General features: G+C 47.8%; 1 protein-coding gene across 1 annotated transcript in view; it reads left to right on the top strand.

Moving 5' to 3' along the window:
• LOC138724321 (broad substrate specificity ATP-binding cassette transporter ABCG2-like) overlaps window positions 1-17,054 on the top strand; it is a 434,882-nt gene that overhangs the window by 198,284 nt on the left and 219,544 nt on the right. The window lies entirely within an intron of this gene.

Raw genomic sequence — 17,054 nt, 5'->3', positions numbered from 1 at the left:
CTCTCTACAACTACCTGAAAGGACGTTGTAGAGAGGAGGGTGCTGGCCTCTTCTCCCAAGTGACAGGGGACAGGACAAGAGGGAATGGCCTCAAGCTCCGCCAGGGGAGGTTTAGGCTAGACGTTAGGAAAAAATTCTTTACAGAAAGGGTCATTGGGCACTGGAAGAGGCTGCCCAGGGAGGTGGTTGAGTCACCTTCCCTGGAGGTGTTTAAGGCATGGGTGGACGAGGTGCTGAGGGATATGGTTTAGTGTTTGATAGGAACGGTTGGACTCGATGATCCGGTGGGTCTCTTCCAACCTGGTTATTCTGTGATTCTGTGATAATCCACCCAAGACATTCCTTAGATCTGAACTTCTGGGCAGCCAACTAAAACCAGACCAGAAGCATTCAGGCCAAATTCATCACTGGAGAAACTCCATTGACTTCAGGGCTGTTAAAGAGCAGAGGGATCCGGCCTGCTGCTTTTAATTGTAGTCACAAACCCAACCACAGACTGATGAGCAGAAAATAAGATGTTATCAGAACTATGTACTCCTCTATCCTGCAGGAAGGAAAATGTGCAGGAGCAAGAGCCATAGCTGGACTGATCCCAAGGCCATATTGTTTGGGGGACTGGGAATCTGGAGCAGCCCAGATGTCTGAGTTCTCTTTGTACCAGCATCAGGTCTAAAGTACTGTGGCATCCAGGATCAGTTCAGCATCAGGTGATTTGCTCATTAATTTCATCTATAAATCATGTTCCTGCTTTTAAAATGGCAAGGACAATAAAACACACAGTAAAAGGTATAAAAGACACACAGACACATAAGGTGAGGGAAAATGTTTGCAAAGACAATGTTGCAGGTATAAAATAAAGATAATTTCCAAAACTATGTAAAGGACATGTAACAGGCTCCTAGGGAGAGCAGTCAAGAAGGGAGCATCAGTACAGCCATGCAAACTTCATGAGCTCAGGGACACTAGCAGAGGTTAGCAAAATGCAATAAAAGGCCACCTAAATCATCATTGAAATACAGTGACTCCTGGGGAGGAATTTAGTATTTTATGTACAAATGACACTCAGCTGTTAAAGTTCCTCTGTAAGTTCCCAGATTTTAAGCATATGCTGAACATGTTTAAGCACATACTTAAATTCCTCTCTGTTCAGGAATGACTGAATCCATGACTGATGGAACAAAAAGAGGTCATTTATAAATGTACAGTCCTTCTTTAGAAGATTGGAATTAAATATGCAGCTCACCTCCTAGTGTCTTCAAATATTTAAATGCAAAATAAACCAAACTGCAGAAGTTTTAACAATTATAAGAATCAGTGTATCTATTCTCTCCATGTAAGGATTTGCAAAAGTTTTATAGGCATGAAAATCATGGCTGAATCCGATGAACAAAATGACAAAATTCTTATTATAATTTACAGGAACACACACATAAACACGTATCTATCTGTGTATCTGTAATACACAGTACTTGGTATATAAAACTTTTATTGCCAAATTGAATACCAAATAATAAGTTAAGCTGACAGAAACATAAAAATCAGCATTAGATGGCACGCAAAGGAAGGCAGAATTTTCAGCAGTGCCCTTGCTCACCACCCCACAGTGTTTTGGGGAGAATTTGTAGGATATATGGGAATTTCAGGGACATTTTGAAAGTGGGGCTATATATATCTATGGGGGGATCTGAGTCCTGATGAAGGATCTGATCTTTTTATTTTCAGTGTACATCTGAGCTGAACCCAGTTTCAGGTGCTGAGTCCTTGGACAATTCTTTTGATTTCTAAGAACTCAGTAGAGGAGAAAACGGATTTCTAGATGGCTTGAGTTGAGCAGGAGAGAGAAGAGAGTACAACAGGCTGTTCTAGATACCCTGCTGTGTTGTAGTGTGAGATCAGGACCAGAGAACAGGAGCATAAGGCGAGAACAAACTGTTAGGAGCAGCGAGGCTGCAGAAGGCTGCCTCTGTGTGGGTCCAGGGTGGTTTCATTTGGCAGAGCATCCTTCAGCCTTGAGGCCCGGGCTGCCCTCCCAGGGCTGCATGAGGCCAAGTGGACATGGTGCAGCAGCTGTCCTCAGATATCAGGACAAGACAAATTACAGGAACTTAACCAAGACCCGGACATCTGGAGAAACAAGGGGGAAGAATTTACATTAGGAGGCAGTTTGGAGAACATCTCCATAGTATTTGAACAGTTTGGCTGACACGCCAGAGCTGCACAGGGAATTACCAGCCCTGCAGCAGACTGGGTGATTTCTTCCCCAGGCTTGCACTCCCCTTTAGGTTTTTTCAGACTGTGTCTCCCTTCAGAGGCAACCTTCATCCGTCAGTAGCCATGTAGCCCAGCGCAGCCTTCACAGTCCCTGCCAGCGGAGTTTCCTTGCCATGTGGCTTGGGCAGCCAATGGGCAGAGGTGGTCACCTCACTCCTTAAACGCAACTGGTGACAGGTGTCACCAGAGGACATATTGACTGACATCTTTCCTGCATCCCCCATGGCCAGAAGGAGTGAGAAACTGCTGCCCCATTGGCTGGAGCTGCCCAGCAGTGAGAGGAAACCCTACATATTGTAGAGTGCAGAACACCGCAAGTGGACACAAGCCCCATTTGATAGCTCTAAGAGCCAGAATAAATCAGATTATGGATAAATTACTGACTGGTCTCATCTGGTCATGGGATCTACTTGTGAAGAGAAGGCAGTGTTTTAGACTGTCTCCAAACTCAGGATAACCTGGTTCTTCCGTGGATAGAAATATTCCATCATAAATTTTGTCTGGAAATGAAGCCATAAGCTGTGTTATTCTACATGGGTCCAGCAAGTTCAGAGTGTAACCTGATGGCTTTGCTCAGTGGCCTTGATTCGTACCTGATCTCCCCATGCCTGCTACGTTTCCTATGGTTCCCTGCCCCAAAGGTACCTGCAGTGCAGTGACCCTGCATCTCCAAAAGGAAATACACACCTCTGTGTACATAAAGGAACCAAGATATGAAGCCTCTTCTATATCAAAAGGGGAGGATCAAGTCCCACAATCCTGATGTTAGTCCATCCTGGTCAATTTGCTGAAATCAGCCAGGGAAATTGTATTGCCTCTCAATATAAGTTTTGGACCCTCTTATACTGGTCTGAAAGCACCCATGGGAAAGGAACAGTACCTTATTCAAGAGCATAGGGAGAAATGGCGTAGAAGCGCCTGACTAAGGGGGACAGTGATTTGCATCATGAGCAATACAGGGCCTAGGCCCTTTATACTTTCAACATAAGCTGCTAAAAATGGGCTTTTCTTTTAGTCCAGAGGACAGGAATTGAAAAAAAAAAGAAAAAAAATCTCCCTGTGGCTGTACTGCCACCTCCCTCTTTCTCCTTTGCTTGTGAGAGACAGCTTGGGCTTTGAAGACATGATGCTGAGGTGAATGTGTGTGTATGTGTGTGTCTGTGTGTCTGTGTGTGTGTGTGAGAGAGAGAGAGAGAGTATGTGCACGCCTCTTGGTGTGATTCCTCCTTCCTTGCCAAAACATCTCCTGCTGTTTATTTATTTATTTCTCTCTGATAACGGAGGGGATCGCGTTTCCGGAAGAGTGCCAGCAGATGATACGAGCCCAGGACTGATACTGCCAGCAAACCCATGCCAGCCCTTTCTGCCGGAAAAATTTCATTTTTTCCAGAAGGAAGCCATGAGTGTGAAGCAGAATCCAAATCCGATTTCTCGGCATTTTTTGTTATCGCTCAGCAGCCCACCAGGTGGGGCAATGGAGGGAGCTCACTCAGCTGCAACTCAGTGCCTTAATCCAATTTACAGCTTCTCTTGGAGAGATAATTGCAGCCCTGAAACCAGTTAGCACTGTACAAAGAGGCTCTCGAACCAAAGCCCAGATCCTGTCTTTCAAATATTCACCTAGAGTGTCAGAGATGCTTTAGAGAGGGAGGGGGCACTTGAGCTAAGCCACTGTGAATGGAGAAGGGTGTACACAATGACCCTCCCTGGGTCCCCACTTACACACTTATGCGGGTTTTCCAAAGCTCCACAGGGACCAACAGTGTGGGATTATCACTGCCTGGTTCTCCAGCTCTGGACACCTGGGCAGTGGGAAGTTGCAAAGCCTTCTCTGCCAAGAACTGCTTGTAGACTGAGGGGGTGAGATGATGGGCAACCTGAGGCTGGTGGATTAAAAGCAGAAGGTCAGTGCTCCACCTGGTCATGGCCACACTAGGTGTCCCACTAAGATGGTTCCTGAAGCCACCCTGAGGAAGCCAAACCTGTTCAATTTTTCCCCAGTGATCAGTGATCACTGGATGAGGGTAATGGTTTTCAGCTGAAAGAGGGGACATTAAGATTAGCTATTAGGAAGAATTGTTTACTGTGAGGGTGATGAGGCACTGGCACAGGTTGCCCAGAGAAGTCGTGGAAGCCCCATCCCTGGAGGTGTCCCAGGATAGGTTGGATGAGGCTTTGAGCACCCTGATCCAGTGGAAGGTGTTTTTGCCCATGGCAAGTGGGTTGGAACTGGATGATCTTTAAGGTCCTTTACAACCCAAACCATTCTATTGTTCTATAACAGCACTTGGTTTAATACAAAGGTACAACCACTCTTTGCAAAGACACAACAAGTTATGGCTTCTCACATGCTGAGTGGGCCATTTCCACAGTTGCTTACTTCATTATATTTCATGGCAACTGGACCTGAATTTTGTGTGTCATTATCCCTCCACTTGGCTCATATGCAACCAGTCGGACATGGCTGTAAGCTGCAGGGCTGCCTGATAGATTCACAAGCAACAAAGAGAGGGAGGCTGGGGCACTCAGTGTCAGGCCAAAAGGCATGTAGGGGCATCTATGCTCCATGCAGATGTCCAAAACCCATCCTTTCCAGCACCACAGCCCTTCCTCATCACAAGACCCGAAGGGTGATGCTTCTCCCATCACCATAACAGCATTGCTTTGTGCACCTAGATAGCAAACATTTGAGAAGCTGAGTAGTGGTAAAGTCTGTGTGGTAGATACCTTTAAGATTTCCTGTTGTAGTCCCATGGCGATGTGTGGAGAAGGGAACATGTAACCAGGTGACACTTGGTGATGGACATACTGGATTCAATATACAAATTATAAAGGATGAAGACTGGGGCTTAAATGGGTTTCCTTAAACCACATTAACTAACTTCTAATATGTAAATTAACATCCCCTGCTTAAAGATCTTGATCTCTCTCATTCTGATGTGATTCTGGAAGATCTTCTTTAGAGGTCATTTTCACTCTGTCTGGCATAGCCCAGAGAAGAACCCAGCCCTTGAGATTTAAGCATTAAAAAAGAATAGAAAAGATAAAAATAAAGATTTTTGGTGGTAGGAATGGGAGCTGGTGTAGGAGCAATTAGAGATCAACTATAGAGTATAAGTAATCTGCTGAGGAGTATGTGCCCTCCTTCATGATGTCTGGTTCGTAGGAGAGGCCAAGTTGTTACTGCCAGCTGAACAGCTGGAAGTCTTGTTCTGGGAACTCTTCCTCTAGGCTTGGGTCTGGAAGGTCTCCCAGGAAAGAATCAGCCACTATAGCTGTGACTGCATCTGCTGCGGAGGGCCAGCTCAGAGGCCAAGAGGGACTTTCCTTCCTTGCCTTGTGCAGAGCTGAAGGAATCAGGTTGGCTCCCTGACAGAACATTCTCTTCCAACAGGACAGAAACTCAGTGGCAGGTCTGCAGTGACATGGCTTTCCCTGGGAAAAAAAAATAACCTTTTTGTTGTTGTTGTTAAAATATTCAGTCACAAGCGGAGAGTGTACTTGGTAGGGAGCCAGATTCAAGCCCTCACTCTTCTATTCCTTTCCTCTGTGTCCTCTGCCAAGTCTCTCCACTCAGTGTCAACAGTTGACAGTAGGCACTGTCTCCCACTGGGTGTGCCTGTGCTGGCAGGTACAGTCAGAGCTGAGCTCTGAAGCATGGCGGTATGCAGGAGAAACCAGAGTTGGCTGGACACAAGAGGCCTGGCTTATTTGTTCATACATAGCCTTGGAGGAATGTGCCTAGACATAGAAAGCTGGCATTGGGTGAACATCTCTCCTTGCAGACCTCTCGTTCAGGTCTTCCATAGGGCAGACATGCCCCCACATGGACTGATAACTGAATGGTCTGAATGATGGATCTTATTTTAATTGGAACCTCCCAGATATTACCTGGATTCTGGGGATCAATCGTGTGTAGCAGGAAAGGAAGTGACTGAAATCAGATCTCAAGAACTCCACTTGCAAAGTCTTTGGTCTCTGAAGCATTTGTAGAAACTTCTCTTCCTTGTAATAGAAGTCCATTGTAGGCCTCAAAATGCGTATCTGCTGTGTGGATATTCACACACTGTAAAAGCTTATGAACTCCTTAGATATCCTGGTAGGTCCTCACTCTGGCAGCAGTTGCAAGGTCAGGGCCATCAACATATTCCAAGAGAGCAGCTGCTTATATTTCCTAGTAGTGTAATAGCATCTAATCCTCCTAGCTTCTTCATCCCTTTAGCATAATATTCTTGTCCAGCAATACGAAACACAGAAGATCTATTTGGAACTGTGGCATTCCTACTTTGATTCAAATCTTCTGAATCAATGCTCTAGTTGTGGCACTTGGCTTTCCCATTGACTGCTCCTGTGGCATGTCTGACCCGCTAGGAATGTGGCTAAAGGGCAGCTGGAGCTTTCCTTCCTGGAGAACCTAGGGCAAAGTGTGGTCTATCTGAAACATTACCTAGCACTCACGGGGATGCCACCCCTTTGCATGTGATATCCATTTAGTTTTCATAGCACGGCTCTGTCAGAACCAGTCATTCTCCAAGGATGTAATAGGGATATCTCATGTAGTTGGTTTGCTTGTGTACATGTTGGCAAACACCTGGAATTTCCTGTATTTAAGAAGTCATTTCATCTGCCTCTCTAACACAGCCACCTCTAATCTGGGATGCAACTGTCCTATTTACAGGCTATTATATGATTCTTTGGGAAGTCTGAAGAGAAATTAAGTATATTTGTCTCAGTAGTCAACCAAGTTGAAATCCATGGATTCCTTCACTTGCATCCACTTGACATCTGGGACATAATATCTAGCTGTGAGCAGCAGAGAGACCCAAATACACAAAATCGCCACGCTGATGATGCCAGGGCTAGAGACACGCTTGAAACAAATCAAAGCACTGAGCCACTGCTGACCCAAAGACGAAAGCAAGGCATTAGCACTCTACTTCTTAACCCTCTGGAGGCTCCACAATCATGGCTGTACCCACTTCCCTTATCACAACACTAATTGCACCCCAAACTAGACTGTATTGGAGAAGCCCAGAAGAACTTCCAGTCCTGCATTATTTCATGCCTTGGGAATACCTCTGACCAATTACACTTTCTACTCTGGAAGACAGACTACAGGATCTTAATTTCAGACATATTTTCCAATGGATAGGCAAAATCTATAGGCATTAAAAAATGCTGGTAAAGTCATTAGTATTAAACTGAATTACTATGCTTGAGCTTGAGGGTATTTTGTTGTTGGTTTTAATTTTTATATTGTTGTCTGGTTCTCTCATCACCAAATAAGCTAGGGCATAAGACAGGCAGGGCACCCTTCAGGTGGAGAAGTGTGTATCCACTAGCAGGAGATCCAAAATCTGGCTTTAACCATGACCTTTCACAAATAACTGCATCTTTTAAAGAGTTTCCTACACTAAGCCAAATTCTGGAGGCATTGCTTATCTCAGAATGTCATGATCAGCCCTGGAGTATTTTGTTGAAGTTTTATGCCTGGATCCAGGGAAGCAAATTTAATGATCTCTGTTGAAACTGCATTGCCATTAAAAAGCAGAGGAAATACACCGCTAGAGAATATTTGAAAAGAACAGATAGAAATGAAAACAGTCACCTCTGGTCAAGCTGGTGACTTCAAAGGGCGCTGAATCGCTTCAATCTGTGACGTATCAAAAGCTGTGGTTTATGCAGCCTTAGAGTGGGTACCTAATTTTTTGGGGAAACCTCACCTTTTGTTTCCGTTCTAGCTTTGTCTAGACTCAGAAAGCAGCTGCATATATGGACAGGAGAAAAGCTGAGCCCTTGTCTGGACTAAATGTGTGAGGATTGCCTATTCCCAGCAGCCAAGTAAGGTTTGGGAGGGAGGGACACCATGACCTTCTCTCAAGCCTCATTTATCTGGTGTAAACAGCAGCCTACAGGCTGACAGGAATTTTTCCCCCTTTCTCATTGTGGTTTGTATTGGGAATATAACATCAAGGGTGATAGAGCTGAGTAAAAAAGCACTCCAGCCAGTGGAGCTGCCAAGCATCCATCAGGTTAGACTTTACAAGGACTAAAGGACCTGGGCTAGAACCGAGCAGGTCTCTGTGGTGTCCTGACCCCTTCCACCAAGTCCTAGAATCTTCTTGTCTCTCTGGCAGCAGCATAACCCCCTCCAGGTCTACTGCCACCCCTGAGCTGTGCGGCTGGAGGGAATGGCTCACTGAAGCAATTTGCCAGGCTGCATGACAATTACTGACACAGATGCTCCTGTGTCAATATGGGCTCTTCTCTCCATTCTGGTTACAGCAATGGGTGTGCCTGGCGGGGACTCCTCTCAGCACAGGCCAGTAGCATTATGGGGTTGGGAAGAGGCCATGTCTGCCTAGGCTTGGGAGGGCGAAAGCAGCCTTAGAAGTTGTTCCTGCTCTTTCTCCTCCTGCTTGTTTGTCAGGGTGTCCAGCTGCCTGACACCCCCCACCCCCCTCCTCTCTGTATCCCCTTACCCAAATTCTGTGGCTTTCTCTCTTCAGCACCCCTGCCTTGCTGCTTGTTTGGCAGTTAGGGATGAGGGAAAAGGGCAGTTTCCAACTCACTTCTGCAAAAGGCTCTGGGTCTCTCATGCCCCCTCCACCTTTCAGTTTCCTCTCTTGTTCCCATGCCCCAGTTGTTTCCCTTTTAACTGGGATATCAGTCATTGCACAAGTGCCAATACATTGCATCCTCCATAGATAAATGAGAGGTGAGATGGAGCAATTTTTAGGAGGCTTGGGAGAGGCATAAGGAATTACAGACAAAGCCCTTCACCGTCTGAGCAATTCTGGGATCTATCCTGCCAGTTTTTCATTTGATAAAAGTCCATGTTTTCACCTGTCAAAGCCTGAAATGTAGGGGAAATGCTCACATCCAGAATTCAAATGCTGTCAAATCCCATACAAACAGAGAAATGTCATCAAGTTGACATAAGGACCTCAGCCAGATGTCGTTAAAGGTACACAATTGCCATAACCCAGGACGCACCATTGTCCTTCTGAATGTCTTGGATGACTCCAAGAACCCTGGGGATGTGGCACAACTATTGATCAGGTCTGTATGAATACAAGGACCCTTCCCCTGGCTCCAGCTTTAGCACCAGGTGGAGGGAGAGGCAAGCAGTTTTGGGCCATTTTCTGTCCAGAGCTGCCTGACCTTGCCTCTGTGGAGGAGACCCAGAGGGGCTGTGTCCAGGCACGTCAAGCCTATTCCTTGTGGCTGCACCCTCACCAGTGCCTGTCTCAAATGTAGACATGGCAATTGATGCTGAAGGCTAAGTCATGAAGCACTCTGCTGGACTCCTTCCAGCACGTCTTGAGGTGATTTGAGATATTTCTGCTTTCAGCTGGTTTTCTTTGTTTGCTACTCCTTTTTTCCTGTGTTTATCAGGGAAGCATGTCCCACTCCCCCTGGGCTGGAGCAGCTGAAGCGCAGCCACGTGTTGCCCTGTGCCAGCTCAGTGATGGCAGATGGGTCTCTGAGAGAGGGGCAGCAGGGCTGGTGAGCTGGGAGGACATCATCTCTATGACAGATCTCATTGCCCATCAAAACAATATCTGCTAGCACATGCTACATAACACCAGGCCTTTCCCTTTCCCTCTAGAGAAGGCCACCATTGGCTTAACTCAATGACAAAACCACTTCAGGATGTATATTTAGTGCCTTCTGCCTTCTGAGAAGGCCAGCAAATGGGTCTGCCACTCCTGCCAGTACTGCACCAAACTGAACAGGTCTCCCTCAGCCCCAAAACAGCTTTCTTCCACCCCTCCTCTGCTGAAAAAAACAACTGTACTGCTCCTTTAAATGTGGTGCATGTTAAAAAAAAAAATTGACAAGCTCCCTCACTCTCAAAAGAGTGAGAAATTTTCATTGATTGATTTCTTCATGGCTTCTTAAACAGATAATTAATTCACCGTGAACCTGCGGACACACCGTCGTGAGTCGTTAATATTGTAAATTCACATATACTTCAATAATCGCCTGACCCCCCCGTCACCCCGAAAAACAGATAGCTGTGCAGCGAGGAGGAGGGGAACGGGGAGGAATCGATTTTCGAAGACATGAAGGGATCACCCAGCAAAGGGAAGCTATTGATTCTCCTTTATAAGACACTGCTATAATATTTATTCTTTTGTAAACAGAATTAACCCAGCATCATGGGTCATTCCTATCGAACAACTTTCCTCACATGTGCACAGCAATGTTGATTGTATCAGATGAGGTAGAAACATCCAAACTGCAACACCCACCCTGGCCCACACCTCAGCGTCTGCTCAGCTCGTGCCTGCTGGGTCTTACTGCCGTGGTGCAAACCCAGCTGGCGTTGGGTAGGCTTCAGCAGGGCTGTGGAGGTATTAGCAGCCCAGAAAGCAAACATCTTTTTCTGACCCAGTGCTGCTGGCACTGTCGTGGTCTTTGGCTGTCTCGTGCTGGGGTGGCGACTGTTGCGGGGGTTCTGCATCTGGAGCCACCAGACCTAGTGCTCATGGTGGATGGCTAAGCTGTGATCCCCACCTACCAACAGCTGCTGATAGAGGAAAGGACATGGGGAATTATGACACAAAGAGGAACTTCTCTCCATCCCATAACCCTCTCCCACACTGGAGAGGTTTCTTCCCTGTAGATTCTCTGCGGCTACACAGAAATTAATCCAGCAGCAGATAGGGCAACAGTTAGTGTGAGGACCCTATCACGTTCAATCTCCTCTCTGCCCACTCATAACAAGGGATGCAGACCAAAGGATCCATGCAGGGCATCACATCTCAGAGCCCTTGGGCCCTCTCTGAGGTATGAGCTGTTGCTTCTTGCGGGACAACTGCATTTCACCCAAATGAAAGGTCATCCAAGGAGGAAATAAGAGCCTGGATATCAAAAATACAAGCATCCCGAGGAATGGCCAAAAAGATTGTGATCTAGTCAGGGAAGGATCTGTAAATCCTGGCTGTAACTGTGAAACTGCTGTCTGCCCATCAACTCCTGAATTGCCCATCAAGTACCACCAAGCAGTCCAAAGCAAAGATAGAGATTGAAAGAGAACACGGGCTTCCTTTCATTTGCCTCCAAAATGTGAAACCATGTTTTCTAGCAAGGTCTTCGCAAGAACTTCTGGCAAGAGCCACCAATATGCCATAAGAGGTACAATTCAGAATTTTACAAAAAAGAAAAAGAAAAATCACATCTTGGCCTTGCTTTATCAACATATGCTTTAGCCTGGATCTAACCAACCCAGAGCCCGTGGGGTGGAGAGGTATCTTGGGGTTTTTAGGCTGTAAGCATCCTTTGCAGATGAACCCGTACAAAGGTGATCGAGCCTTCCCACCCTGGGGGATGGGCTCGCTTTGTCCCAGGCTGGCAGTGGCGGGATGGCCCCATGCCTACCCCTCTGGCTGAGATCCGGATGTGTCAGGCTGCTGGCGCTCCGGCTGGCTTCTCTTTGCCTTCCTCCCATCCCGGCTGGCAGTCAGGGCAAGCGAGAGCAAGTACTAAATTGTGTCAAAGAATTTCAAAGCAATGAGAGGAGAGGCAGAGGGGGGCCGGGTGGCAATGGAGGGGCAGGCGCAGGCAGCGGAAGCCCTAATTAAAAGCAGGGCCCTGGGCAGGCAGGGCTCCCATTCAGAGGGCTGACAAAGGGAGGATCTGTGGAGCAGAACCGGGAGGCAGTGAAAGGAGAGGGCCCCACGGAGCCCCTCGCCCTCCGGCACAGCGCAGTGCCCAGGACAGCAGCGCCTGGCTGACCTGGCCTCTCCGGCCACCATTCCCTGCAAATTAGCCCAGCCACCCCCTGCCAAGGGAGTCCGCAGTGACCTTTCCTGTTCTCACACCTTTCCTCCCACCTTCCCCAGCAGCTGCCTCCCCTTGCCACAGCCAGGGAAGACCCAGCCGATGACACAGGAGGAGGAAGAGAAGAGCAGAGAACGCCTGCCTCCGGGTCACCTCCCAGCTCCCCGCTGCCAGACAAGTGCCTTTCCACTCCAGCAGTGCCCTTGAATGCACTAATTAGCCCCCCAAGCCTGGTGCTGGAAAGGCCACATCGGTCATAAGACAGCCACGAGTTGCTGGTCCCTCAAGGGAGCGTCAAGGCACCCCAGTCTTCCCCACTGTGAGGTGGGACATTGTGGAGGGAATGTCCCTGCAGCATCTCTCTCTGTGAGGGCACCCCGTGGTGCAGGGTCTCAGCAAGGGAAGTAGGCACTGCTGGCCCCGGAGATGCAGCAGGAGCAGGGTGGAGGGTTGGCTGCCTGGCATTGCTCCTTCTGGGAGTCAGTGCTATGAAAGACTGGGAGGAGAAACGAATGAGAGGCCCAGAGCATGTTGAAGGGCAGTCTGTACATCACAATTAATTCGGAGCTCTTCCCAAAACAAAGGCTCTCTATGGCTTTCAACCTGTTTACATAATAGTGCACAGAAAGAGCAGTGAAGTGTCATCTCAAGCCCCCCACCTCCCATCTTCTGCCTCTTTGCTTTCCCTCCCCACAAATTCAGCACATCTTCAGCACTGTCTCCTTTTCTTCAGATGTTTTCTTGCTCTAAAGTCACGTTTTTGCCCTCTGCCACATTTACTTTGCTTTCCAGGGACTTCCCAAGGCATCACTGTGAGGCATTTGACAGCTGTGATGCCTCATGCACTCACAGTCAGGGACACTCATCATGGGGAAGCTCATTGCTACAAGAGTCCATCCCAGCTCTGGCCTTCTCCCTCTGGACTTGAACAACATCAGTCTCAAGCCTTAGCAAAGGCTACCCTATTACATGTCCCCAGGTGGGCTCTGTAAAAAGAGGGGAGAAAATGACCATGTGTTTCAAGTCAAATAGGAATTCCCAGGTTAAATCACCTGCACCAGGGCCACGTGGTCTTCTCCCTCTAAAGAGCAAAACAGCTCAGAGATTCGCTTTGCTAGGCTTCGCTTGCCTAGCAAAGGCAGAAAGAGAAATACAGGGAGCTATATGAAACCTCAAGGACAGTGATAGGATCAGTGAAAGAGCAAGGGGGTGAGGAAGGTCACACATGAAGACCAGGACAAGTTGGGTCATGAATTCCTCCCCAATCCTGTCCTACCTGGCTCACCTGTAAACACAGAGGTGCTGACCTATAGCTTTCTCTACCTCATGGTCTCCATCACAAATCATCCTGGGCTGAGGATATCTTAGTGCACACCTGCACCTCCATATCATACCTTCCCTTTCCCTCTTCTTTGGGGTCTACACCCTAGCAGACCCCAAGACCTCACATTCTTGCAATGAGCATCCAACAGTCTCACTCAGCTAACACATACCAGTTAAACCAGGCAGACACACAGCCTTTTGGCCCTGTGCCAACACAGAACATAACATCATGTGATTCAGATGGTCGTGTTATCAAGCTCAATGATTCATCAGCTCTCAGACTCTCTGACATGGTGCTTGCAGCCCTCACAGCAGCATGGTGCCCCTCACTGGCTCTCAGAGCACTCCAAAAAACCTGGCAGGAGTCAAAGCCACTCATAGGTTCTGACATGCTGGTGGGCAAAAAGCAGCATGGTACAGAGGAGTAAACAGCAGGCAGCAAACCAAGGCCATGGATTAACCAACTCATCTTTGGTTTTCCTTCCCCTGCCCCCATCTTCTCTATTCAGCTGCCAAGGGCTTCCAGCTGGGGCCTCTTTCTCACCTGTACACCACCAAGCCCCAGAGGCCTCCATCACACTCCAGGACCCTGAGAACAACTACAAACAGCCAGGAGGTCTCATGCAGAAACCCAACAGCCCTAGCAAGAATGTAATTGCCTTCAAAGCTAGCAGTACCGGCATGAGGGACTGCCTTCAGGATGAACAGCCTTTCCACCGTCACATGCCTCACCCAGGTGCATAACATCTTTTGCAAAAGCCCAAGGGACTGAAATAGCTCTGCAAGGCCTTAAGAGGAGGGAAATTGCTATCAGAGACTCCTGTTGACTCCACAGCCCACCAAGGAGGCTGCTGGCTTCTACAGGCCATCCCCCATCTGTTGGAATAGCAGGAAGTTTTACGTTAGCAATAAAAAATAAAAAATGTTGGAGTCCAACTGGTGACTGAAGTCTGGTGCCAGGCTCTGCTGCAGAGACATTACAGCTGCTTACAGTGCCTGCTCTGAAAGAGGTGCTCATTAAGCATTTGCCTTGGGTTTATTTTCCCAGTTTGCTAAAACCAAATATTCACAACAAAAATCTGCAGGGGAGGACTGCAAATCAGAAGTTTGATTTCATAAAAACAAACACTATCAGCCATCTGACTCTGGGCTCTTCTTCCTTTCCCCTCTATTTTTAGCCTCCAGGGGTTAGTTTGAAGAGCTCATGGTCACATGGGCTAGAAGTGATTTTAATTTCTAATTGATAAACCGAACATTTTTGGGTTTTTGAGAAGATCCCAAGTAGCCAATACTCTCTTCAGGACTGGCAAAAGGGGTTTCATGTCACGGAATTACCTCAAGATGCACAAAAAACCTGTTTTCTAAGCTTATATTTTTGGTGCCTTTTTGTCCAGATATTGAGATGCTTTCAAAGCTGCAGATACCTTCCATGCATGAACCATGAATACCAACAGATCAAGGCTGAGGAGTTGGTTAACAAACTGGTCTCCAAAAACACAGAACATACATTGATGCCAGGCTGCTCAGAAGAAAGCTTTCACCAGCAGAACCAAGACAGCAGAGTTATCAACAGAATTCAGAAGCACCAACATCCAGGTGATAACACATCACGTCTTCAGCTTAGGAAGCTCTGGCTCGTCGTAAGCCCATCTACTGCCATAGTAAGGGCTGAGCTTTCACGTTTCCCACTGCTACTATCTCAGGAAGACAGTATTCCCCAGGCACCACTGCTTTGATTATACCCCCCACCAGAGCAGTGCCATGTAGCACCCATGGGAGCATAGCATCACCTGCCTGCAGCTCACCTGGAGGTGCCCCTGCACCCAGAGGTCTGGCTGTCCCCAGGCCCACCCTTCTTAGCATGGCCAGCACCAAGCCCATCTCCTCCAGCATTATGGGCAGCTGTGGGGAAGCTGGCACGTTTGCAGAGCCACACTGTGAGGCACTGACAGGGATTGATCCACAAGCTGCCCCGATGTTCTCCACTTCTGATTGCTACATTTTTTGTGACAAATTGATAAACTGCATCTCCACTCAGTTAAAGATTTGATCTCACTCTCTTAATCCGCTATCAATAAGATATTAATCGTGCACCTGACCCATTCTCTTCCCCGTCTGCTTGCAAATCCAATAATCATTTCAGAATTCACAGCCGAGTGGGGCACTCCCTTCAAACAATTAATTTCAGGGGAGCCTCATTTATTTTCCCTGTAACCTTCTTCCCCCACTCCTCCCCTGCTTGCCTGCCCCCTTCTCCTGCCGCTATCCACACAATTCCCAGCTGAAACTCCTGCTCAGCAGAGAGAGCATGTGGAAGTGCACTGGGAGCTGGGAAGGTCCTGCTGAACTCCCTTCCATTTGCTGCTCCACACAACTGATTAAACACCCCTTGCTCAGCCCCCAGACTTCTCTAAAGGTGGAGGCCAAATTCACTCTGAAGCTAGCACCCTGTGCCTGCTGCTCTGCAAGGAAGGGGGCTTCACCCTGGTCTGCATGGAAAAGTTGTGAGTCAGCACGTAACTGCCTGGCTTGGGGCTGAGGCTCCAGGTACAAACACTGTGCTCACCAGCCAGAACCCTGCTGGCAGGACAAAGGATTGAACCTCCAAACCTGCCCCAGCTTGGCTCAGCCTCCAATTGTTCCTGTAAGGAAGTCATCCTCTCAGGTCACAGCAATGCACCCACCCCACAGGCAAGAGGGAGAGCTCCCACGCATCACCGTTGTGCCACAAGTGTTGCTACCGATGCAAGAAATCCTTGGTGCTCACCCCAGTCCCACAGTGATGGGAGAAAAGACAGGCCCTAAATTGTGATAATCCCCAGTATGGCATAGCCCCTATACCATCCCTCTAGGCTCTGTTCTGCCAGTGGCTCCACTTTTCCACCCCTGGCCACCCAAGGAAGGGTTTGTCCATGCCCAGAACCATGTGCCTCAGGGCAACCTAGATAAAGACAGTAGGGTGAGAAGTCTCTGTGTGGGCCATGGGGGTGGATAAACTGATAACAATAGAGCTTTATCTACATTTGCTCTTGATATCTTCTCCTAAAATACCACACTCCAACCTGAGCACTTCTTGATTTGGACTTTATAACTCTTACCTTCTCCTCATGGTCCAGAAGAGAACTAGGCTTCTTGGCCAGCTGTACTCTCAGGCAAGGTCTCTATGCACCATTTCTGCCCTGTCCAGCCTCTTCTGGCCTTGCATCTCAACAGGCAGCACATTTCAGGTGATACTGGTACAGAAATTAGTCAATACAATAATTTCTAGCCACAACATTCATATGAAAGCCAAATACACAACTCAGAATTGTTTGCGTCCCAAACCTGCTACCACAAGTGCTGGAGAGCAAGCACAGAGCCCAAGTGGAGGTAAAGGATTGCGGAAAACACCACAGAACATGCATGGTGTTTCATTGTCCGTGCATCAAATACTAGAGGAAAATCCCAGCTTAGGGTATCCCTCACCATCAAAGGACTCCCTATTGATGTGTTTCTTTTCTTCATCCTCTTTGTCATCCCTCTCCTTTACCTCAAAACCCACAGGAGACAGAAGCACTATGACCAAAGACAGGAAGAGCTGGGAAAGAAGAGCTGTGGCTAGCAATAGCTGCTATTGGCATCAGCAGGAAGGCCAGAGGAAAGAGCGTCTCTGCTCCTGTGCAGGGACAAGA

This window comes from Phaenicophaeus curvirostris, chromosome 9 (assembly GCF_032191515.1).
Source record: "Phaenicophaeus curvirostris isolate KB17595 chromosome 9, BPBGC_Pcur_1.0, whole genome shotgun sequence".
NCBI lineage: Eukaryota > Metazoa > Chordata > Aves > Cuculiformes > Cuculidae > Phaenicophaeus > Phaenicophaeus curvirostris.
The sequence above is the reverse complement of the archived record's forward strand: the minus strand, read 5'-3'. Positions and strand labels throughout refer to the sequence as shown.